The sequence below is a fragment of the Magnolia sinica genome, chromosome 6 (assembly GCF_029962835.1).
Source record: "Magnolia sinica isolate HGM2019 chromosome 6, MsV1, whole genome shotgun sequence".
In the NCBI taxonomy this organism is placed as follows: domain Eukaryota; kingdom Viridiplantae; phylum Streptophyta; class Magnoliopsida; order Magnoliales; family Magnoliaceae; genus Magnolia; species Magnolia sinica.
The window spans coordinates 78,215,789-78,242,189 of NC_080578.1; the positions used below are offsets into that span (position 1 = coordinate 78,215,789).

The window sequence follows — 26,401 nt, forward strand, 5'->3', positions numbered from 1 at the left end:
GTGAAGGCTACACTTAACACAACCAAAAGTTTAGCTCTCTCATTACCAAAAAAAGGGGCAAAGGCTACGGACCAAATCCATAACCATAGAACTATGGCTACAGACAAAATCCGTAGCTAGTCCGTTTCACGACCGTCGTCGTAGGTGCCGTAACAATAGGTCTAGAACCTATGGCTACGGATTTAATCCGTAGCTATAGGTTACAACAGCTACAGATATAATCCATAGCAATTATATCTGTAGCGAAAACGTGAAACAGCTACGGATATTATTTATAGCTAAAAGTCCGTAGCAATATGCCAAAATTGAAAAGGCTACACCTGTCTGATTTAGTGGCTATGGTCAATATCCGTAGCTATTTTGTACATTAAAAAATAAAATCATTTGTTCATTCAATTACCACCTGTACAATCATTCATTCATTCAATTACAATCCTTCATTCATTCATTCATTCAATTACAATCCTTCATTCAATCAATTGCAATTACAATCCTTCATTCAATCAATTACAATTACAATCCAAATCATTCAATCAATTACAGTTACAATTACAATAATGCTGAAAATACAAATCTTTGGCTTCATTAGAGAAATGTGCTCAACTTCACCCTGAAATTTCAACAGCTTCGTATATTCCATCATCCTACAAACAGTCATGTCATTCATAAATTAGAATGCCCATTGGGGAAAAGAAAGACAGTGAAAGAAGTGCATCACGTATAACCACTTTTTTTTCTTAATGAATTAAAAAAAAAAAAACTCAATGAGGAATGAAATTGACACAAAAGAAATGGTCTCACCATATGATCATAGGTTTTGGTTTAGGTTTAGGTTATAGGTTTAAGTTAAGGTTAGGTTAAAGGTTATAATTAAGTTTAGGTTATAGGTTAAGGTTTAGGTTATAGGTTTTGGTTTAGGTTTAGGTTTAGGTTAAGGTTTAGGTTTAGGTTATAGGTTTAGGTTTAGGTTATAGCTTTTGGGAACTTGATTATATGTTAAGGTTTAGGTTTAGGAAATCGGGTTTGGGTTCGGGATCGGGTTTAGGTTTGGGTTTTCAAGTTTAGGTTTAGGTTAAGGAGTTGAGATTATGATTAAGTGTAGGTTTGGGTTTAAGGATTTGAGAATATATTTAGGTTTTAAGTTAAAGGTTCATGGAAATGTTATAAGTTTAGGTTAGGTTTAGGTTTAGGTTTAGGTTTAGGTTATAGGTTATAACTTTAGGGAATTGAGAATGGGCTATGGTTTAGGTTTAGAAAATCGGGTTCAGGTTCGGGATTGGGTTTAAGTTTAAGTTTTCAAGTTTAGGTTTAGGTTTAGATTAGGGAGTTGAGATTAGGATTAGGTGTAGGTTTAGATTTAGGGAATTGAGTTTAGGTTATAGGTTTAGGGAGAGGTTAGGTTTAGGTTATAGGTTTTGGGATTTGGAAAAAGTTTTAGGTTATAAGTATAGGTTTAGGTTAGGTTATAGGTTAAGGTTTAGGGATTTGAGTTTAGGTTATAGGATTAGGTTACGGTTTAGGTTTAGGTTATAGGTTTTGGGATTTGAGAATGGGTTCGGGTTTAGGTTATAGGTTTTGGTTTTGGTTTTGGTTATAGGTTTTGGTTTAGGTTATAGGTTTAGGTTATAGGTTTTTGGATTTGAGAATGGGTTCGGGTTTAGGTTATAGGTTTTGGTTTTGGTTTTGGTTTAGGTTATATGTTTTGATTTAGGTTATAGGTTATAGGTTTATGTTAAGGTTTAGGTTTAGGTTATAGGTTTTGGGATTTGAGAATGAGTTCAAGTTTAGGTTATAGGTTTTGGTTTTGGTTTAGATTATAGGTTTTAGGATTTGAGAATGGGTTCTGGCTTAGGTTATAAGTTTTGGTTTTGCTTTAGGTTATAGGTTATATGTTTAGGATTAGGTCTACGTTATAGGTTTTGGGATTTGAGAATGGGTTCGGGTTTAGGTTATAGGTTTTGGTTTTGGTTTAAGTTATAGGTTTTGGGATTTGAGAATAGGTTTGGGTTTATGTTATAAGTTTTGGTTTTGGTTTAGGTTTAGGTTATAGGTTTTTAGATTTGAGAATGGGTTATGGTTTAGGTTTAGGAAATCGGGTTCAGGTTCGGGATTGGGTTTAAGTTTGGGTTTTCAAGTTTAGGTTTAGGTTTAGGCTAGGGAGTTAAGATTAGGATTAGATGTAGGTTTAGCTTTAGGGAATTGAGTTTAGGTTATAGGTTTAGGGAAAGGTTAGGTTTAGGTTATAGGTTTTGGGATTTGGGAATAGTTTTAGGTTATAAGTATATGTTTAGGTTAGGTTATAGGTTAAAGTTTAGAGATTTGAGTTTAGGCTATAGGTTTAGGTTTAGGGAATTGAGTTTAGGTTATAGGTTTAGGTTATAGGTTTTGGGATTTGAGAATAGTTTTAGGTTATAAGTATAGGTTTAGGTTAGGTTATAAGTTAAGGTTTAGGGATTTGAGTTTAGGTTATAGGTTTAGGTTTAGGTTTTAGGTTTAGGTTTAGGTTTGGGTTTGGATTTTGGGATTTGAGAATGGGTTCGGGTTTAGGTTATAGGTTTTGGTTATAGGTTATAGGTTTAGGTTAAGGTTTAGGTTTAGGTTATAGGTTTTGGGATTTGAGAATGGGTTCGGGTTTAGGTTATAAGTTTTGGTTTTGGTTTAGGTTTAGGCTATAGGTTTTTGGATTTGAGAATGAGTAATGGTTTAGGTTTAGGAAATCGGGTTCAGGTTCGGGATTGGGTTTAAGTTTGGGCTTTCAAGTTTAGGTTTAGGTTTAGGTTAGGGAGTTGAGATTAGGATTAGATGTAGATTTAGCTTTAGGGAATTGAGTTTAGGTTATAGGTTTAGGGAAATGTTAGGTTTAGGTTATAGGTTTTGGGATTTGGGAATAGTTTTAGGTTATAAGTATAAGTTTAGGTTAGGTTATAGGTTAAGGTTTAGGGATTTGAGTTTAGGCTATAGGTTTAGGTTTAGGTCTAGGTTTAGGTTTAGGGAATTGAGTTTAGGTTATAGGTTTAGGGAAATGTTAGGTTTAGGTTATAGGTTTTGGGATTTGAGAATAGTTTTAGGTTATAAGTATAGGTTTAGGTTAGGTTATAAGTTAAGGTTTAGGGATTTGAGTTTAGGTTATAGGTTTAGGTTTAGGCTTGGATTTTGGGATTTGAGAATGGGTTGGGGTTTAGGTTATAGGTTTTGGTTTTGGTTTTGGTTTAGGTTATAGGTTTTGGGATTTGATAATGGGTTCGGGTTTAGATTATAGGTTTTGGTTTTGGTTTAGGTTATAGGTTTTGATTTAGGTTATAGGTTAACGGTTTAGGTTAAGGTTTAGGTTTAGGTTATAGGTTTTTGGATTTGAGAATAGGTTTGGGTTTAGGCTATAGGTTTTGGCTTTGGTTTAGGTTATAGGTTTTGGTTTAGGTTTTAGGTTTTAGGTTTAGGTTTAGGTTTAGGTTATAGGATTTGAGAATGGGTTCGGATTTAGGATATAGGTTTTGGTTTTGGTTTAGGTTATATGTTTTGATTTAGGTTTAGGTTTTAGGTTTTGGTTTTGATTTTAATTTAGGTTATAGGTTATAGGTTTAGGTTAAGGTTTAGGGAAAGGTAATAGGTTTTGATTTAGGTTATAGGTTATAGGTTTAGGTTTTAGGTTTAGGTTTTGGTTTTGATTTAGGTTATAGGTTATAGGTTTAGATTAAGGTTTAGGTTTAGGTTATAGGTTTTGGGATTTGAGAATGGGTTCGGGTTTAGGTTATAGGTTTTCGTTATAGGTTATAGGTTTAGGTTAAGGTTTAGGTTTAGGTTATAGGTATTGGGATTTGAGAATGGGTTCGGGTTTAGGTTATAGGTTTTGGTTTTGGTTTAGGTTATAGGTTTTGATTTAGGTTATAGGTTAACGGTTTAGGTTAAGATTTAGGTTTAGGTTATAGGTTTTTGGATTTGAGAATGGGTTTGGGTTTAGGCTATAGGTTTTGGCTTTGGTTTAGGTTATAGGTTTTGGTTTAGGTTTTAGGTTTTAGGTTTAGGTTTAGGTTTAGGTTATAGGATTTGAGAATGAGTTCGGGTTTAGGATATAGGTTTTGGTTTTGGTTTAGGTTATATGTTTTGATTTAGGTTATAGGTTATAGGTTTAGGTTTTAGGTTTTGATTTTGATTTTGATTTAGGTTATAGGTTATAGGTTTAGGTTAAGGTTTAGGGAATGGTAATAGGTTTTGATTTAGGTTATAGGTTATAGGTTTAGGTTTTAGGTTTAGGTTTTGGTTTTGATTTAGGTTATAGGTTATAGGTTTAGGTTTAGGTTATAGGTTTTGGGATTTGAGAATGAGTTCGGGTTTAGGTTATAGGTTTTGGTTATAGGTTATAGGTTTAGGTTAAGGTTTAGGTTTAGGTTATAGGTTTTGGGATTTGAGAATGGGTTCGGGTTTAGGTTATAAGTTTTGGTTTTGGTTTAGGTTTAGGCTATAGGTTTTTGGATTTGAGAATGAGTTATGGTTTAGGTTTAGGAAATCGGGTTCAGGTTCGGGATTGGGTTTAAGTTTGGGTTTTCAAGTTTAGGTTTAGGTTTAGGTTAGGGAGTTGAGATTAGGATTAGATGTAGGTTTAGCTTTAGGGAATTGAGTTTAGGTTATAGGTTTAGGGAAAGGTTAGGTTTAAGTTATAGGTTTTGGGATTTGGGAATAGTTTTAAGTAATAAGTATAGGTTTAGGTTAGGTTATAGGTTAAGGTTTAGGGATTTGAGTTTAGGCTATAGGTTTAGGTTTAGGGAATTGAGTTTAGGCTATAGGTTTAGGTTTAGGGAATTGAGTTTTGATTATAGGTTTAGGGAAAGGTTAGGTTTAGGTTATAGGTTTTGGGATTTGAGAATAGTTTTAGGTTATAAGTATAGGTTTAGGTTAGGTTATAAGTTAAGGTTTAGGGATTTGAGTTTAGGTTATAAGATTAGGTTTAGATTTAGGTTTAGGGAATTGAGTTTAGGTTATAGGTTTAGGTTTAGGTTATAGGTTTAGGTTTAGGTTTAGGTTTGGGTTTTGGGATTTGAGAATGGGTTCGGATTTAGGTTATAGGTTTTGGTTTTGGTTTTGGTTTAGTTATAAGTTTTGGGATTTAATAATGGGTTCGGGTTTAGGTTATAGGTTTTGGTTTTGGTTTAGGTTATAGGTTTTGATTTAGGTTATAGGTTAACAGTTCAGGTTAAGGTTTAGGTTTAGGTTATAGATTTTTGGATTTGAGAATGGGTTCAGGTTTAGGCTATAGGTTTTGGCTTTGGTTTAGGTTATAGGTTTTGGTTTAGGTTATGGGTTATAGGTTTAGGTTTAGGTTTAGGTTTAGGTTTAGGTTTAGGTTATAGGATTTGAGAATAGGTTCGGGTTTAGGATATAGGTTTTGGTTTTGGTTTAGGTTATATGTTTTGATTTAGGTTATAGGTTAACGGTTTAGGTTAAGATTTAGGTTTAGGTTATAGGTTTTTGGATTTGAGAATGGGTTTGGGTTTAGGCTATAGGTTTTGATTTTGGTTTAGGTTATAGGTTTTGGTTTAGGTTATAGGTTTCAGGTTTAGGTTTAGGTTTAGGTTTAGGTTATAGATTATAGGATTTGAGAATGTGTTCGGGTTTAGGATATATGTTTTGGTTTTGGTTTTGGTTATATGTTTGGATTTAGGTTATAGGTTATAGGTTTAGGTTTTAGGTTTTGGTTTTGGTTATATGTTTTGATTTAGGTTATAAGTTTAGGTTATAGGTTTTAGGTTAAGGTTTTAGGTCATAGGTTTAGGTTTTGGTTTAGGGTTAGGTTTAGGTTAAGGTTTAGGTTTAGGTTATAAGCTTTAGGGTTATAGGAATTGAGAATAGGTTAAGGTTTAGGTTTAGGAAATCGGGTTCGGGTTCGGGATGGGGTTTAGGTTTGGGTTTTCAAGTTTAGGTTTAGGTTTAGGTTAGGGAGTTGAGATTTGAATTAGGTGTAGGTTTAGGTTTAAGGATTTGAGAATACATTTAGGTTTTAGGTTTAGGTTTAGGTTTTAGGTTATAGGTTAAGGTTTAGGTTTTAGATTTAGGTTAAGGTTAGGTTATAGGTTATAGGTTAAGGTTATAGGTCATAGGTTTTGGTTTAGGTTAAGGTTATAGGTTTAGGTTTAGGTTTAGGTTTAGGTTATAAGCTATAGGTTTAGGGAATTGAGAATAGGTTAAGGTTTAGGTTTAGGAAATCGGGTTCGGGTTCGGGATCGGGTTTTTGTTTGGGTTTTCAAGTTTAGGTATAGGTTTAGGTTAGGGAGTTAAGATTAGGATTAGGTGTAGGTTTAGGTTTAGGGATTTGAGAATACATTTAGGTTTTAGGTTTAGGTTTAGGTTTTAGGTTTTAGGTTTTAGGTTAAGGTTTAGGTTTAGGTTAAGGTTAGGTTATAGGTTATAAGTTTAGGTTATAGGTTATAGGTTAAGGTTTTAGGTCATAGGTCATAGGTTTAGGTTAAGGTTATAGGTTTAGGTTTAGGTTTAGGTTATAAGCTATAGGTTTAGGGAATTGAGAATAGGTTAAGGTTTAGGTTTAGGAAATTGGGTTCGGGTTCGGGATCGGGTTTATGTTTGGGTTTTCAAGTTTAGGTATAGGTTTAGGTTAGGGAGTTAAGATTAGGATTAGGTGTAGGTTTAAGTTTAGGGATTTGACAATACATTTAGGTTTTAGGTTTGGGTTTAGGTTTTAGGTTTTAGGTTAAGGTTATAGGTTTAGGTTAAGGTTGAGGTTTAGGTTATAGGTTAAGGTTTTAGGTCATAGGTTTTGGTTTAGGTTAAGGTTATAGGTTTAGGTTTAGGTTTAGGTTATAAGCTATAGGTTTAGGGAATTGAGAATAGGTTAAGGTTTAGGTTTAGGAAATCGGGTTCGGGTTCGGGATCGGGTTTATGTTTGGGTTTTCAAGTTTAGGTATAGGTTTAGGTTAGGGAGTTAAGATTAGGATTAGGTGTAGGTTTAAGTTTAGGGATTTGAGAATACATTTAGGTTTTAAGTTTGGGTTTAGGTTTTAGGTTTTAGGTTAAGGTTATAGGTTTAGGTTAAGGTTTAGGTTTAGGTTAAGGTTGAGGTTTAGGTTATAGGTTAAGGTTTTAGGTCATAGGTTTTGGTTTAGGTTAAGGTTATAGGTATAGGTTAAGGTTTAGGTTTAGGTTTAGGTTTAGGTTTAAGTTTAGGTTTATGTTATAAGATATAGGTTGTCACGCCCCAAACCCAGAAATCGGATTCGCAGGAATCTCGATCACCGAATTCGGTGCCGACAGCCTCCGTAGTACCCCATTCTCGGGTCCTAGCGTCCATACGCCAGATTCCGATCCTGAGATCCTACAAGGAGGATTTTTTTGTACATTTAACTCATAATAAGCATAACCACAAGATTACCCAATTCACAAAGGCAACATCATCATCACATATCCACTAATATAATCATTTGAGTACAATGCTGAAAGGGAAAATACATATATCGAAATCAAAGCTCCAAAATACAACTGCACGCTCCAAGCTCAACGCTGCTGCAACCTAAAAACACTTGCACGCATCTATCGTGCATAAGCTTATAGAAAGCTTAGAGGGTAGTGTAAGTGTGTGCACAAGGTAAGTGCCAAGTATTCAATACAATGCCATTATCATAGAAACTGGAAGTACTGGTAATCCATAAATCGTACAATATCGGAATAAGCAAAGATACTAGCAAGATCATGAATTATCTGAGTAAGCAGAAATACTGACAAGAGCAGGAATTATCAGAGTAAACAGAAATACTCACAAGATCATAGATCATACGATAACAGAGTAAGCGGAAATACGAACAAGTCCATGAGCCAATCAATATCAGAATACGCAATATATAACAGCTACGCAAACGAGGAGTCATAAAGAGCCAAATATCAAATGCCGAGAATGCAATGGGGTATATAATTCCTTATGTGTTCACAAATACGTCAGCCATATCTAGACCATATAAATGCAGAAGCACAGTAACCCAAGATGTCGTATGCCGCGGATGTAATGCAATATGCGGTGCGGATGGAATGACCATGCTGGAGTATGAAGTCGGGATGGTAGTACATAGTTTGTAGGCTATGGGGTCCATCACAAGAGACTTCTATCCAAACCAGTCCCATACCTAAATTTGGATAGTCAGACTCAATGTGGTAGACTCCTGATCTCAGGTTAGTCGCGCGCCCCAACCGAAATCCTGGCCATTGCGAAGGCACACGTAACAACTAGTTGCGTACCACCAACCCGAGTACATAGTGAATGAATGAATGCATGAATGAGTATGCAACTCCTGCTCACTAAATCCACATATCAGTACGGTTCATCTCTGGGATCATCACCGGGGTCTATTACACTCCAAACCAGATTGCCGCCCCATCGCGCGCAATAAGGTGAGTGGAAGAGACCTTACTATCCGCCTGCCAATATCGGGCCCGGCTCGTCGATAGCGGACCCATTCCTCGAGCTGGTCAGACCCAGCCTAGCATTGCCCCCTCCTCTCGGGCAGGTAAGGCCGCACTACCTTCCAACCGACCACGACACAGTGGGAGACGCGGCCTAATGGTATACGGCCCTCATGCGCTCATGCATCCACTCGGTCTAGACGTTGGAGCAACCTCTGGAACCAAGAGGGCTTAGGGACTTTCACCCAGGGATATCTATAGCACCCCATGTAGAACAAATTTTCGGTGTCCCATCTGGCCATCCACGATATGCCTGTGGAGGCTATGACCCTGATGTCGCTAGGGCATATAGTAATCATAATGCAAGATGCATGAGTCATACAATCCAGTTATGCATCAATCTTGCGCATACCGTGCGCTCATGTGAGATAACCTCCGCCTATCAGGGAGTCTCATAACAACATGCTCAATGACATATACAAAGATCAACCACACCTCATAACAAACATGCAGATGATGCGTATGGGTAGATATCATGATGCTATGATGTCACATACTCATAATTGGTATCAATAACCGGCATCGACAATCGACCTCGACAATGTGGACATTTGACCAACATTGCCCCCGGGGAATGATGCTCATAGATCCTAACATATAGTGGACCCATGACCTCACACGAGGGCCAAATATACAACACCATGGGCCTCACTCAAGAGCTTAATACACATTACGATGGGCCTTTCACATGGGCCTAACATACATCACAATGGGTTCCATCGCCTGACCCTCAAATGCATCACAATGAGCCCTATCACATAGACCTCATATACATCATATCAGGCTTAAAACACAAGTCGAATATACATCGCAATGGCCCTCAACTACGAGTCGCATATACACCATATAGGTCTCGGCAATCGGGATCAATCGATAATCAGAATCGGTAAATCGGTCACGACAATCTGGATTGATTGATAATCAGAGTCGGCAAATTGGTCACGTCAATCGACAAATCGGCCACGACAATCGGGATCGATCGATAATCAGAATCGGTAAATCGGTCACGACAATCTGATTCGACATTAATGGGCTTAACAAGGCCTAAGGGAAGGTCACAATGAGGACATCTAACCGTCATTGCCCATCAATGTGGCCATCTAACCAACATTGTTCCCAAGGAGTGGCCTACATAAGGAATTCATAAACAACGTAACGGCCACACATACATCACATTGGGCATCATTCATGGGCCACGACCAGTGGGCCTTGGATACACAATAGGTGGGCCCTACACATGGGCCTCAAATATATACAATAGGTGGGCCTCAATGGACGGGCCACAAATACATCAAGATGGGCCTTACACAAGGGTCTCATATATCACAATGGACCTCATATCTGGGCCTCAAATACATCATAATGGGCCTTACATACATCACATCGAGGTGGGCCCTGCACATATCAAATGGGCCCCAACGGATGGACAGTGTACTTGTTGTTCACACATTAAGGTGGGCCGCATGAGTGGACGGCATAGATGAAACACATACAACATGGTGGGTCCTACATTACACAGCAGAAGGGCCCACCGTTCAACAAGCTAGATGGTGCAGAATTATACAACACATACATAGCGGTGGCCCCACGTCTCTCGTGGCCAGACGAAATAGATATTACACATACATCACGTCGAGCCCACGTCCCATGGACGGTGCAGATAAAACATGTACATCGTATTGGGCCCATATGTACATCACATTGGGCCATATTTCATGGGCCCCAAGCACATCCAGTGGGCCGCATCAATGGGCTGCATCACTTGGCCCTCAAATATACAACAGGTGAGCCTACACCTGGGCCTCAAATACATCACGTAGGCCACGCGTCATGAACCTAATACACGTCACAATGGGTCGCACGATAAGGGCCTAATACACACATAATGGGCCTCGTGTACTTCAAGTCGGGCCTCATCATATGGGCCTCATATACGCCAAGTGGGCCGCATCAATGGGCCTGATACTTTCCAAAAAAATGAATCATATCGAAAGATCATCTAAACCACACTCTAAATAGGGGTGGAGATGATGATTGGAAAATCATCTGAACCATACCACAAATAGCAGTGGTGATAATGTTTTCAGCAGCTTCAAATTTTCAGGGCCCACCATGGAGATTATTTTCTATCCAATCTGTTCATAAGGTCACAAGGGTCTGAACTAAGACGAAAAATAAATTTCATATAAATCCAACACTTCTGCATTCCTAAAAGGGTTTCAAATGGTAGGTGTTCAACCTTCTATTGTTTGCAGCGTGGTCCACCTGATGGAAAGCATGGATATAGAATAAATACATCAATGGTGGTGGTGGGGTCCATGTACATGGCCTACAAGCGTAAGACGAGCTCGTTAAATGAATGGGCTGTTCAGATATAACACTGGCGTCATGGTGCAGCCAGCATCGTCCTAATGCATGGACGGTGAGAATGTACAAAACATCAAGGTGGGCTACACGTCCAACCTGATGGACGGTGTGAAAGCCACATGAGCAGGGCCCACTGTTCCAATGCACGGACGGTGTGGTTACAACACTAGATCATGGTGGGCCCCACCTGCTAAGTGGATGGACATTTTGAATATAACAAATACCTCATGGTCAAACCACTACTGACGTCAATACAACAGCTATTAGCTGGTTGTGAGGTACATCAGCCCATCTGCTTCCATCTCCCATTCAGATGGACAGCTGGATATACAAGGCATATCTCAAGGTGGGCCCCACCCCCACACGTGCAGCACATGTGGGGTGGGTCTCACACCAAAAAGGGACAGGCGGCGTAGAGAAAAACACATATATCATGATGGTGTTCCACACGGCATCGTCCAAATGGACGATGCAGAATTAAAATAGATATATCAAGGTGGGCCTCATAGATGGACGGCAAGGGTGAAACAGGTGGGTTCAATGAAAGGCCCACCATCAGGTATATATTATATAATATAATATATAATATATATCTATATAATATACAAGATAATATATATATTTAATATATGATATATATATATATATGTGTGTGTGTGTGTGTGTGTGTGTGTGTGTGTGTGTGTACACGTACACACGTAATGGTGCAGCCACACATGTAGGGTGGGTCCCACCGTCCAATGCAATGGACGGTGCGGATAGGACACATAAAGGTGGGTTGCCACCGTCCACTGTCAGTGGACGGTGCAAAAGAAACACATACATCAGTGTGGGTCCCACGTGGGGCCCACCATAACGTTTATCTTCCATCCAACCCATTCATAAGGTCACCCCGTACCTGGAAGAAAGGGAAAAGCAAATTTCATTTTGATCCAAAACTCCTGTGGACCCCATAAGGGTTTCAATGGCAGACGGTTCAATTCACACTGTTTCCTGTGATGTGGGCCATATGAGCTTTGGATGGGCCTGAGTTTTGGAAGGGGCCCACGTCAAGAAGGGACCCACCTCATGAATGGCTTAGATGTCATACAAACATCATGGTGGGGCCCACGGCTAGAGCCGTGGGTACTGTTGCCATCAGTCCGCCCGCCAGCGTGCAGGCAGCGCTGCTGCCTTCTGACAGCGGCAACGTCAGTTGCTGCTGCATATGTTTTTTTTTTTTTTTAAATTTGCAGTACTTCACATGTGGAGCCCGCATCTGATGAATCCACTCCATCCATTGGTTTCTACTAATCAAGATGGACCAAACGAGTCCAATATTGGATATACTTCAGTGTATAGAACCATCAGGGTGGGTTTTCAACGGTGAAACCCACAGTTTTCCAAGGGACGGCCTACCAGAATGTTGGATTGGCCCCATTTTTCGGCTCAACGCCTAAAATGATCTAAGGAATGGAATGGATGGCTTGGATGGGCTCAATGCATCAAGGTGGGGCCTGTATGGGCGGTCCACCTAAAAGCTAAACAAGGAAACAAAGAACACTTTTTTTTTCTTTTTACACCCACTGTCTGCTCACACTACACAGACCACGTCCAGCGTCTCTGGCGCTGGACGTTTGAATATAGTATATTATTTAAGGTGGGCCCCACTTACAGATGTGTTGCCTAGGTGGGCCACCACAAGGTTGGATAATGTGGGTAAGACATATATCAATGTGGGGTCCATCTGAGTGGGCCACATGATCACACCATCACAAAGAGATAAAGAAAGAGAGAGTGGGAGAAAGAAGCACCCACCTTCCTTATTCCTCCTTGATGCTCCAAAGCTCCAATGGGGCTCCTTCAATGGTGGAGATGAGCTTTTTGATGGCAGGATATGGGGGATCTAAGGTGGGAAAGGGCTAGGAATTTGGAGAGCTTGGGACGTCCAAGGTCTTGCTACCATGGTGGAAAAATAGAGAATAAAAAAAAGGAAGAGAGAGATGAAGGAGAGAGAGTAATGATGATAGCTCTCTCTCTCTCTCTCTCTTAGCTAGGTAATAAGTGTTTTGGGGAAAAGGTAGCAAGTATGGGCTAGGGTCATTATTGCTTTGACTAGAATTTATGGATGGCTTAGGGTGATGTCACCCTAGCCTTGGGAAAAGTGCCAATGTGATAGGTGGGTCCCACAAATGCGATCAAGGTTCAAATAAAGCGCGGCCTACATCTTTTGATGTACATCTCGGATTGTCATACGAGACGCAGCGTTGGAACTGCTGCGACAATGCGGTAGCAATGACATAGGTCTTAGGTCAAGCCGACTCGAAATTACAGGATGACACTCAAGGTCGCATGCAAATGCTCTCTACGCATCGCAGGTCGCCGAAATTCGACCGGGAGGACCGCAGGAGCCTATGGAATGGTACAGGCTAGGATACGAGTCTCACATAGGTTTAGGGAATTGAGAATAGGTTAACGTTTAGGTTTAGGAAATCGGGTTCGGGTTTGGGATCGGGTTTATGTTTGGGTTTTCAAGTTTAGGTATAGGTTTAGGTTAGGGAGTTAAGATTAGGATTAGGTGTAGGTTTAGGTTTAGGGATTTGAGAATACATTTAGGTTTTAGGTTTAGGTTTAGGTATTAGGTTTTAGGTTAAAGTTTTAGGTTATAGGTTGAGGTTTAGGTTTATGTTAAGGTTGAGGTTTAGGTTATAGGTTAAGGTTTTAGGTCATAGGTTTTGGTTTAGGTTAAGGGTATAAACCCTGCAAATACAGATATAAACAGATATAAACACGGCCATCCGGCGCAAATGGCCAGGCCCTTCCAATGCTGTCCATAAAAAATGGACAGCTTCATCATGGTCATAACAGCGGTTCCCTCTTTCCAGGGACCCCCGCTCTTCCGAATAGCTCTGACGCACATCTGGGTCTGCTCCATTAATTTTGATCAAATACATAAACACGGCATGTACAAATGGCCAGGCCCCTCCAATGCTGTTCATAGGAAATGGATAGCTTCATCATCGTCATAACAGTGGTTCCTACCTTCCAGGGACCCCTGCTCATCCGGATAGCTCCGACGCACATCCGGGTCTACTCCATTAATTTTGAGCAAATTTAATGGAGAAAATACATAACCACTTGGCCCCATATACTTTATAAAAGAAAATTTTCCCTGTTTTCTCAAATTTTTCATTTCGATCTTTTTTGGCCCAAATCCATGTCAATGCATGAGAATCATGCATAAACATGGATTTTAAGCTAAATACATTAGGAAAATTACTACATAGATATCATGCACACGATATCACATAATGTATTATTTGATGAACTATACATGTGCATTCTTGACAAGAGACGTACCAGATGCTTGAATCTGAAATATGTAGCTCCAACCCTCCCACATGCAACATTCACCTGAAAGAATGCGTATAACCGTCATGCTTGAGTAATCAATACAGGAATGTACAAGTAAAACCATAAAACTAGAGATACTCACTGCATTTTCAGGATCTCCTCCATAGTTGACGATTCATTCTAAAGCCCTTCTCCCTCCTCCTTTACCCGGGCTTGGGACTAGCAATGCAAGGAGTTGCATTGGCGGAGTTAAAAAAGGGCTTAGTCTCCATTTGGTTTTAAAAAAAATGCTTTCATAAATATTAATGTGATGACCAAATGGAGCCTAAGACTATAAATACGTTCAAATATAGAGTACAAAATTCATTCAATATTAAAAAAATAAAAAAACAAGTGCCAAATTAATTCAAAATTAGTTCAAAATGCACACAACATATGTTCAATTATACAGTACCAAATTTGTTCAAATTATTGAATTCTCAAAGCCTCTTTCCCCCATTGCACAAATGATCCTGGACCGACCTCTCCAAGTTATTAGGATATTCATAATTACCATAAAACTTAAGTAATTTTTAAATTTTATTAGCACCTCTGTAAGGGCATCATCCATGCCGGTCATCCTAGAAGCAGGATTGCTACTATAGAGCTCATCTAGTTTTTCCTGTGAAAAAATACAAATGAATGCAATATAATTCAAAGTTATACATAGGCTTTTCATAAGGGTACTAGTTAGTGGTACGGGGGATGCACTTACAGCAGGGTCAGGATATTGGACAACTTTGTCCTTTCTTGTATGGGCTCTTGAGAAGACTTCACATCTACCTATCTCGACATCAGAGGTAAGATTCTTCTCCATCGCCTTTGGCACATTACATATCATTCAAATACACATCATTAATAGATTTAGATGAATGATAATTCAAATTTAAATTCAATTTTAAACTATAATATCTATTTTTAAATACATACCATCTTATGGCGAGTAACAGCCATGCTGTTTCTAACACAAATTATAAAATCAATAAATAGCGTCAAAGGAATATTCATTCATATAAACAAAAACACCATATAAATAGCTAGGAAGTCCTAAACTTAAAAATAAAATATTCCTTGTTGAGACAAAATGGGACTCAAATGCAATCCACACAAAACATTCCTTATTGAGACATTTCATCAAACAGTTAGCATGCATGACATACAGGAGATTTATACAATGGATTTTTCAATTCTTACAAGTGAGGCCATTGGCAGTTTTTTAAAGGAGATATTGGAGGAAAACAAACTTTGAACGCCAGGATACGGGGAGCAGAAAACCACTGTTCAGTGAGCTCCTGTGCCAATGTTCTGTAAGCAGCTGAAGTAGCTGCACTTCTTCCTTCCTGAGTGGCTAGTTCAGCACCAAAAAGAAAAGAAAAGAAAAAAAAACAGAAGAAAAAAAGCTAGTTTAGCACCCTAAAAATTATATCCAAAGAAATTATTATGTCGAATAACATGGATGAACACAACTGTCAGGCAAAAAGTTCTACAACTATAGAGGCAAATGTATGAGGAAATAAGTAGCAAATGTATAGAGGCAAATGATATTCGGACCTTCTTTATTCTTCTTCTTCTCCTTCTTTTGTATATGAATTAGTATCCTTATAAATAGTGAAAATCACAAAGAAAAAAAAAGAAATAGAGGGAACAGAAAAATGAGAAATCTTGATATGGAAGCAAGATATTCAAACAATCAATGCTACCAAATGAGAAATTGCAAAATCTGTTACCAATTGGAAGGCACCTAACGACTCTGTAAGCTGGAGGAAGCTTGAAAAATCAGTAATCTTTTATGAGATTGAAAACAAACCAAGAGGAGTTATATGATCCTTTATCTAATGACATGTAGAGTGAGCTCATGTTCTGATCTGAAAGCCATGAATACATCATAATTAAGCTCATTTGCATAAAAGTGGAACTAATCTACTAATTTATCTTTATTTCAAAATCAGCAAAAGATCATATATCTATAACAGATTTCATCACACAATATTTGAGGATATTTCATGTGGATAAAAAGGGATGGGTGATAGGGACTGTTGAAAGAGTTTTGAAAGCTTTCTAGGGCCAAGTGATTGTTTGAATGTGCATATGCATGCCAGTGAATATCACCCAGAAGACTGACTGTGGAACAAATGAATATAAATAGAAATTATGTTAGAGAGACTCACTTGAGGGAGACAAGATGCAAGCTCTCGAAGTACCCAGTTTGTAGTTGCAACCAAGTAAGGTAGATAGGGAGATGACAAATATAATGGTAGCAATCGAGTCCAAAGGTACCATTTCTACTCTCCAAACGAGAAGATCCTATTTGGGTGCCCACTTAAAAATGAGTACTCATTTGAGTGTGCATTTGAAATTCTTGATATTTGGTGCAACCAAACACACCCTCAATCATAATTATGCATTAGAAATCATGATTGTTTGTTCTCAAAATTACTTTTAATCTGTACATATAAGATTAACTCCAATAAGATTGGCTCATTTTTAAGTGGCATCCAAACAGGCACTATGTTTTCTATTTTGTATTTTTATATTTTGGTAATAGTGTAGTGGATCATACTCATGCAAAATCCAACATGGATCATGCATGCATGCTTGTCAATCCAGACTATCTAAATCATGGGTCCCACCAGGTGAGGTTAACACAAAAAAGTATGATTAAGTTAGATTCATCTAATTTGTGTGATTTCTAGAACATGCCCCCATCTAGAGTCGGCTTGATTTTGAATGGTCTGGATATACATATTCCAACAATTTTATGATTTCAACTTCAAATTTCTTTTTGTGCATGGTATAATAATTGGAAAAGAAACCCTATAAATACATGCCACTTATTTGTTTGAAAAAAAAAAGACTTGGCATATTTTGAGCTTTCCGGAATGTGACAAATGGCCATCCATCACTTATGTAGAGGCGGAAGCTACGAGGGGCCCACCAAGATGTCCGTACGGAATCTACCTCTCCCATCACTTTTGCCAGCCAGCTTTAGTACAGGATTTGAAAAATGAGGTAGATCCAAAACTCAAGTGGGACACACTACACGAAACATTGAGAATGAATGGAAACACCCACCATTGAGAAATTCTTGGGTGCTTACCATGATGTTTGTATGCCATCCAAACAGGGGCTGTTTCGCTACCCATCCCCTTCCTATTTCTTCCCCCCAATAACTCTTTGATATGCGCCAGTTTGATTGGTCACGCCAAAATTTCATGGTATTTGTTGCAACAAAATACAACCTAAAACAAATATAAAATTATGAGAAGAGAAATGTCTCTGTGGTAGAGAGAGCTGAATCAGAAACCAGTAAGATTAGAGCTGAATCAAGCTTAAGCACTTCTGCTCAGTCCTTTTATGCACACCAGTACATCGAAACTCAAACTAGCAGTTGATTGACAGAAAGAAAGGCCAGGAATGAATAAACTACCGTTTGGATTCAAATTTCCAGTACTGTGATTGAGCATAAGAAAGCACATTGGGCATAGTTGGTACACGACCTACCAAAATCCTAATTTTTCAAGATCCCTTTTACCCAAACAGATACTTGTATGTATCTGCTCACAGCATTTGTTAGATTGAAATAGATAGTCTATTCCTCACATTTAAAATGAATATGCATTACAATTACTACGGCGCTACTATCCTTTCATAATCATATACATGAAATCCTTCTTAAACACTACAAAAAAGATTTGAAGTACTGCATCTGATAGGCCTAAAACACAAAGAGGACGAACAACATTGATAGATTTCAAGAAATTGGCACAAAACCCAAAATACACCACTTGTAGAGATAAACTCAGACAATGCAAATCCCCAACTAGGGATTTGACAATACACATCCCTAATTAGGGATTTGTTATACAAATATCTAATTAGGGATTCAACAATGCGTATCCCTGATCGGATATTCTAAATTGCAGAAAGCAACAATGAGAAGGGGAAACCCTTACCTCAAACCTGAGAATCCGAGATTTACGAGCAGCAGAGGGCTGATGAGATAGGGAGATAGAAGACTAGGGTTTTGAGAGAGAGAGAGAGAGATAGAGAGTGAGAGGGGAAGCGAGTGAAAGCGCGCGATAGAGGGCTAGGGCTTTGAGAGAGAGAGAGAGAGAGAGAGAGAGAGAGAGAGAGAGAGGGATAGGCAGAGAGAGAGAGCGCGGAGAGGGAGAGAGATAGGCAGAGAGAGAGAGAGCACAGAGAGGGAGAGGGAATGTCGGATGTGGGCGCTGGATGCGGGCACGAGAATGAATTTTGTTTTTTAGCTGGTGCGGGCGCCCACTTGAGACGAGGTGATGTGTTAGGGACTACGTGTGGCCCACCATAATGTATGTCATTTATCTGTGCCATCCAATAAATTCAAATAATTTTTTTAGAGCTTTATTCCAAAAATTTTGTCAAATATAAGGCTCACAAGGACCACACCAAAAATCAACAAAAGGCACTTAAATCTCCATTGTTTCCTATGGTGTGGTCCACTTGAGTTTTAAATTTACCTAATTTTTGTGTTTAATGTATTAAAATTAATTTCAAAAAGGATGGACGGCTTAGATTTAATACAAAAATTATGGTGGACCCCATAGAAGTTCTAACAGATGTGCCTTTGCTATGGTGGGGCCTGGCTCTTTAGCTACGGATTAAACCCATAGTAATATAGCTACGGTTAATATCCGTAGCTAAAACATCCCATAGTCCGTAGCCCTTGCTCGTTTTTTTGGTAGTGTCTACTTTCATGATAATATTGACACTAATAAGAATATGAATTCAATTGAATGATTCTCTTGTGAAACACTTGGACATCAATCGAATGGAATTAAAAGTATCTAAAGCACCCTTAGGTGACAATAGATCAATAATTATACAAATTGAATCATTATCTAATTCAGGCTAAAAAATTATTAAATCAAAGCATTCATTATACTTGGAGTGCACAACAAATCATGAAATAAACAACTCAAAGACTTTAAATTAAAGTAAATCCAAATTAAATCAATCTATTATCATCATTCAAACTAATATTATTGAATCAAATAAACTAAATACTCTAATTGAATTACAAGCTTCATCCCTTGGCCTTAGCTAAGAGATTAACATAACATGGCTAGCATCTTAGAAGAAAAATAAAAATCATAGACTAGAATTGAGGGGAAGAAGAAGTAAGATGGCTTCGTGGAAGCTCTGCCATCCCTAGGTCTTTCTCTCAAGCCCTAATTTGTACCTAGGAAAGCCTAAAGCACCCATTTAAATAAGAAAAATCCACATCGACTTAGAACCAATTTCAAATTTACATACTTTTATTACGCTTTGGTCACACTAGCTGTATGCTTCATTTGTACAAAATATCACTTCAGTCGCACTGAATTAGTCTCTTGGTCGTAGCCGAATTTCTTTAATATTCATCTAAAGTCTCTGTCTCTCATAAGTCACACTGAACTCTCCTTTGGTGGCACCGAACATGGCTTCGGTCGCACTTAAGTATCAAGTTGAATTATTTATGAAAATTTCAATTTTTTGCTGAACTGTTCTGTGCACATTTGGTTGGACCGAACCAACCTCAGTTGGGACTAATCAGTCAGTTATTTCTATTGATGTAATCGTGAGTTTTCGACATTTTCTTCATCGTTTGTATTTGTTTTTCTTGGATCTCTGGCATGTGAGATCTTCATTAATGTCTTTCAAATTTTCAATTCTTCATCTTTTTCAACTTTATCTCTTTTTGAGCTTTAATTTATCTTTATAAACGCGTATTCATCTTAGGCTTCGAAATCACCTCGCATGTAGAAAACATATATAATTATATTGAATTAACACTTAATTGAAAGGAAAGATAATGTAATTGAGAAGATAAATATGCAATATTTAGGAATTATCACTACGTATGAACCATGTTGAGTTTACTCATTAGCCTGGCCAGTTAACGTTATGAATTAATAAACATACAAAGACGGATGATGCCAGACAATCTAATTAGGTACTAAAAAATGAAGCCGGATTGGTGGATGAAACTCAAGACCAATAACCATATTTGACGGAAGATGAGCTTATTGCATTAGACAGTTGAATTGATTTTGAGATTTATTTTAGGAGTTTTAGTTTTCATTTATTCTAACTACTACTGGTTTGATTAAATTTGAAAATATTTATAATTATAACTTTGTTAGATGATGATTGATTATTTTAGTTGAATGAAGTCCCAAATGGGTGGAATTACATTGGTTTTGAGAATTTATTTTGTGAATGAAAATGTTATGGATGGAGGATTATTAAATGAAGTGGAAACAGTACTTGGGTGTATGAGTGTTAACGTGATGAGAATATTAAATACATATAATTTTGCCTCTTAATAACTTTATCATGGGTGGATTTTGTACACTTAGTGCACGAGTCATGGACCATAACTTGGGTATGAGGGTGCACACTTTGTATTTGAAGTACGGGGTGTGACATCTCGGCCCTTCAGTCGAAGCAGTTGAGAAAGAAGAACAGTGGTGAGGGTTCCTCTATGGATGCCTTGGTAGATAGGGGAATGAATTTTGTGGGGGAGACGAGAAACTCACGATCACGGTCTAAGTCTAAGTGCAAGGAAAAAATGAAGTGTTAGAACTATAAAAGATAGGGGCATATGAAGAAGGATTGTCAGAATCCTAAAATCTAGAAAGTAAAGAAATTAGATGATTCATTGAGGGAGGCAAATTCAATAAAATTTGATGTAGGTATGAGTGGCTGTGATGTGTTGACAGTGTACTAGGTTAGCCAATTATATGATGAATATAGGAATGAGTGGATTTTGAACATGAAGGCATCATATCACATGTGTCCTCATTGGAGTTGGTTCACTAGTTACAACGAGTACGATGGTGGCCATGTGTTTATGGGCAATGATATTGCTTGTAATATTGTTGGTGTCGGATTAGTGCGTATTAAGATATTTAATAGGACGGAGCATATCTTGATGGATATGAGACACGTTCCTGATATGAAGAAGAATATGATATTTTTGGAAGCTCTCAAGGCATTTGGGTTTAAATTCACTGAGTTTGATCGTGTCTTAAAAGTTTTGAAGGGGGAGCTCACTTTTTGAAGGGAAAGAAGAGCGATAATCTCTACAGGTTAATTGGGAATATTGTATTGGTTGGAACTACAATGTATGTAGCAGAATTCACGTTGGCACGTTTGTGGCACATGTGCCTAGGCCACATGGGCAAGCATGGCATGAAGGTATTACTTGATCATCGCTTGATTCTTGTATTTAAAAGTTTTGATTTAGATATATGTGAGTATTGTATGTACGGTAAATAGTTAAAGTTATCTTTTAAAATAGGAAAGTATAGCAGTAAAAAACTGCTTAATTATATGCACTCGGATCTTTGGGGGCTGTTACTCCTTATTTCTGGGGGAGGATCATCGTTCTTTGTTACATTCATACACATTTTTTCAGAAAGGTGTGATTTTATTTTATTTACAAATAAATCTGATATTTTCTCCACCTTCAAGATGTGGAAGGTGATGGTGAGAAATCATTCAGGGAGGAAATTAAAAGTGTTGAGGACAGACAATGGTGGAGAATTCACTTCAAAAAAATTCAATTAGTTTCATAAAGATAAGGGGATCGTATGACATAACACAATCAGGTACACACCAGGGAAGAACGATATAGAGGAAGGAATGAATCAGACTATCTTAGAGAGAGCCCGAAACATGTTGAGTGATGCTAGGTTAGACAAGGTGCTCTGAATTGAGAATGTTAGCACAACTTGTTACGTAGTCAATTGGTCTCCGTCTATGCCAATTGGTTGTAAAATTTCAGAAGAAATGTGGAGTGGTCATGATGTAGACTATTTATGGTTGCAGGTATTTGGTTGTGATGCTTACTCCCATGTACCGTCAGTTGAGAGAGATAACCTAGATTAAAAGGTGAAAAAGTACACCTTTCTTGGTATAACTGGATCACATTGAAGATCATAATTAGCCATGACGTTAAGTTCGATGAGGACTCCTTGTTTCGCAAGGATTAACATAAGGAAACAGGAAAGTCAGTGGTAATTGACATTGTAATAGAAAAGGGTGAGACATGATAAGAAGCTGAGCCATAGGAAGGTGTACATGGGTAGATCGAGCAGCCACTTGTGAGGAGAAATCCACCTAGAGATCATAGATTATCGGTGAAATATAGAGATGAAATGAATATTGTATTCACCTTCATTACAGATGAGAGGGAACCTTCTAGGAAGCAGTGGATGGTTAAGATGCTAAGAAGTGGATGACGATGATGTAAGGCGAGATGGACTCTCTGTATAAGAATGAGACATGGGAGCTGGTGGAGCTTCCCGTTGGGCGTAAGGCGATTAGATTCAAGTGGATTTACTAGAAGAAACAAGACATACAATTCAAGATTAGTTGTAGAGGGATATGCTCAGAAAGAAGACGTCGACTTCAGTGAGATATCTGCTCTTGTTGTAAAGTAGGTATTTATTATATTTGTGTTGGCGTTGGTTGCCTAATACAACCTGAAACTAGAATGAATAGATGTAAAGACTGTTTGTTTTTTTAAAATTTTATTTACATATTGAGTTAGAATAATAAATTTACATAAAGTAACCAGAGGGGTTCAAAATTTAAGGTGCAAAGAATAAGGTTTATAGGTTAAATGAGGTCGTTATATGACTTGAAACAGTCTTTTAGGTAGTAGTACAAGAAGTTTAATACTTTCATGGTGAGTCAGCGGTTTACTAGGAGTAAATATGATCATTGTATCTACTTCATGATAATGTGTGATGGATGATTTATTATATTGGTATTATATGTTAATGATATGCTTATCGCTAATCAATGCATGTATAAAATCAGCATATTGAAGACCCAGTTATCAAGGACATTTAAAATGAAATATATGGAGGTTGAAAAGAAGACTCTCGGCATAGATATACATAGAGAGAGGACCAGATTATATTTATCTCAGGTGGAGTACCTTGAGAAGGTATTTGTAAAGTTTAGGATGAACAAGGCTAAGATAGTTAGTACACCCATGCTGCTCACTTTAGGCTTTCTTTAGAGAAATATCTCATTATAGATGAAGAAAAATATAATGTCTCATATGCCTATTTGAGCACGGTTTGTAGTTTAATGTATGGCATGGTCTATACAAAATCAGATATTTTACATGCAGTTGTTGTTGTAAGTAGATACATACCAAATCACAGCAAACAACATTAGGAGGCAATGAAATGACTACTTTGTTAATTACGAGGTATAATAGACTATGTCTTGACATTTTAGAAATCAGAGGAAAACTTAATAGGCTATGTGGATCCAAATTACATAGAAAATGTAGATAGCAGAAGGTTAACTTTCGGTTGCTTGTTTGTATTAGCGGGTGAAGTGATTAGTTGAATGTCGAAATTTCAGTCTATGCTTGCTCTTTCCATAATAAAAGTTGAGTATATGACAGTGACAAATGCTTTCAAGGAAGGTGTTTGGTTAAGAAGAATGATGAACAAACTTGAACTTTAGTAGGAGGTCATGCCAGTTAATTATGACAACGAAAGCGTGATCAATTTGGTGAAGAACTCAGTTTACCATTCTATAACTAAACATATTGATGTTCGTCATCATTTTATGTGACAGGTGCTTGAGGGAGGTGGTGTCACACTTGAAAAGATCCACACGAACATGAATTAAACAAACAAGCTTACGAAGGTGGTTTCCATAGAAAAGTTTCAATTCTGTTCAACTTCTATGGGTCTGGTGAAAGGTTGATGAAAACAGAGTGTGCACAAGAAGCGACAACGATGGAGAAGCTATGATGGAAGCGATTAGAGATGGAGCTTGGAGCAATAGTTCATGATGATTGATGTCATGATGGAGATTATTGTCAAATTTCTTCAATCTGTACGTGAAACAGGGGTTCGATCGATCGACCACCTTGGTCGATCAATTGAGTGAACTCTGAAGTATACAGATTAGTCTCTAGACAGTTTTCGACAATCTCAATCAATCGAATTGTCGGGTCGATTGAACTATTGGGTTGGTCGATTGATAAAATTTGAAAATACTTATAAACTCTCTTGATACTTTTGAGCATGTTCGAGCGATCAAACATGTTGGGCACGATCGAATGAGGACTGCTCGATCGATTCTTAGTTCGATGGCAAGCGTGATTTTGCATAATTGCACAGATTCTTTCCTATTTCGGGTGTTTTATTATATATGTGGTTGTAATTGCAGGATTAGGACATCTTAAGATATTCCAATCAGAGTGTCATTTCCAGGATTTGGAGAGGAGAAAGCAATGGTTTTGTAAGTTCTTCCATCTCTTGTATTTATCATTTTCATAGTGATCGTTATCGCTTTGAGCCATGGTTTTTTCCCACAAGGGTTTTTTCATGTAAAATCGTGCATAGTTGTGGATGCTTTATTTGCGTTTGCTTATTGTCCTGTGATCCGAATTTGGAATTTGCTTCCATGGTCCCCCAACAATACCCACCAGTTATAATAAACTACTCCCCTTTCCTAGTGTGGATTTTCAACCCTCTTTTGACTTTTCAAGTATAAATGAAGGGCACGTTGTTTAGCTATACCTCCATACTTTTGATGCCAACAACACAAAACCTCAAAATGAAATATTCGAAACAAAAATCTACAATGCTAATCTAAAAGTAAGAGGCAAGACAAAGATTTATGTAGTTCCCTAATATATCTATGTTCACGGGAGAGTAATATGTGACTTTTTCCTTTACTAAAATAAGAGAAATTTAAAATATAAGGCTTACTTGTAACTAGTATTCTTAAATTATATTCTTTCCCAAAATATCTTAAGATATGCAATCACCCTCTTTACACATGTAACTCCTTATACAAAAATACCCTATGAAAGCATTTGAAAAAGCCTTAAAGAATCTATACTTCACTACACATGTAGTGGAGAGAGAGAGATGACGTGAGTCACTGCAGAATAGGCCACAGCTTGGATGGCTAGAATTGCATGTTGGTTTATGTACCGTGGGCAATCTATAGTAGGTTCAATGAAACAGACGGTCAAGATTCAGCATGATCACCACAATATACGAAGGTTGGTTTATTGGGCCACAGGCTAGGGTTGTCCATGTATTGCCCAGCCAAGGATTGATTTGGCTCATCTAAGTTGGTTGTGACTCATCTACTAGACTCGGACTTGATGGAGTCCTGCTCACACTACAACTAATATTAGAGGGTGACTCAGCCAGACTCAGCTGAGTTATCCACAACTCGACTCAACTTAGGACAGAACGTGTCCATTTGAGTCACTGAGTTGAGTCTCAACTTAGGGTAGGAGTCCGCCTGAGTCACTGAGTCAATGCCCACATTTCAACTTCATAAATCAAGCTTAGCAACCCTAGCACGTCAGGCCTTGATACATCCAAACTTACACCCAGATCCATTAATTCTTGGGCTTTAAACTCATATCCACGCCTATCCCTGAGTCGTACATGTGCTGGGCCCACACCAGATTGGTCCACTTCCATCCCTAGCTAGAGCTGGGCATCGAGTCGAGTCAGACCGAGTTAGCGCTGACCCGACTCGATTCGGTTTTGAAATAGGCCTGACCCGAACTCGGCACCGAGTCTAGCATGCTTGACCCGATCCAAGTCCAGGTCTAGCCTAGACTAATCCAGACCAAGTCTGACCCGATCACAAGTACCAAGTTGCATCGAGTCAGGCCGGTGCAGCGGGTATCCATGGGTTGAAATCACAACTCAAAACCTAGATTCACTTGTCAAAATTGCAACCTCTCTATCAGCTACGCGACATCTAGATCTGAAATGTCATATTTGGGTGTGTGTGTGTGTGTGTGTGTGTGTGTGTGTGTGTGTGTGCACGAGTTGAGTTTCGGTCAAGTTGAGTTTTTGGGTGACTCGAACTTGACACAGTTTAAGTTCGCATTGGACGAAGTCAAATTGATTCTGAAATGTCATATTTGAGTGTGTGTGTGTGTGTGTACACACACACACACACACACACAAGTTGAGTTTCGGTCGAGTTGAGTTATTGGGTGACTCGAACTTGACACGGTTTAAGTTCGGATTGGCTGAAGTCAAATCGATTCTGAAATGTCATATTTGAGTGTGTGTGTGTGTGCGTGTGTGTACGTACGCGAGTTGAGTTATTGGGTGACTCTAACTTGACACAATTTGAGTTCCGATTGGACGAAGTGAAATTGATTCTT

General features: G+C 38.2%; 1 long non-coding RNA gene across 1 annotated transcript; it reads right to left on the minus strand.

Annotated features, from left to right (window-relative positions):
* Positions 1-450: 450 nt before the first annotated feature.
* On the minus strand, positions 451-14,544 carry LOC131250082 (uncharacterized). Its single transcript, XR_009173045.1, has 2 exons — positions 14,167-14,544; positions 451-644 (listed from the first exon to the last, which is right to left on the minus strand). It is a non-coding gene; the product is annotated as an uncharacterized LOC131250082 (long non-coding RNA).
* Positions 14,545-26,401: the final 11,857 nt, after the last annotated feature.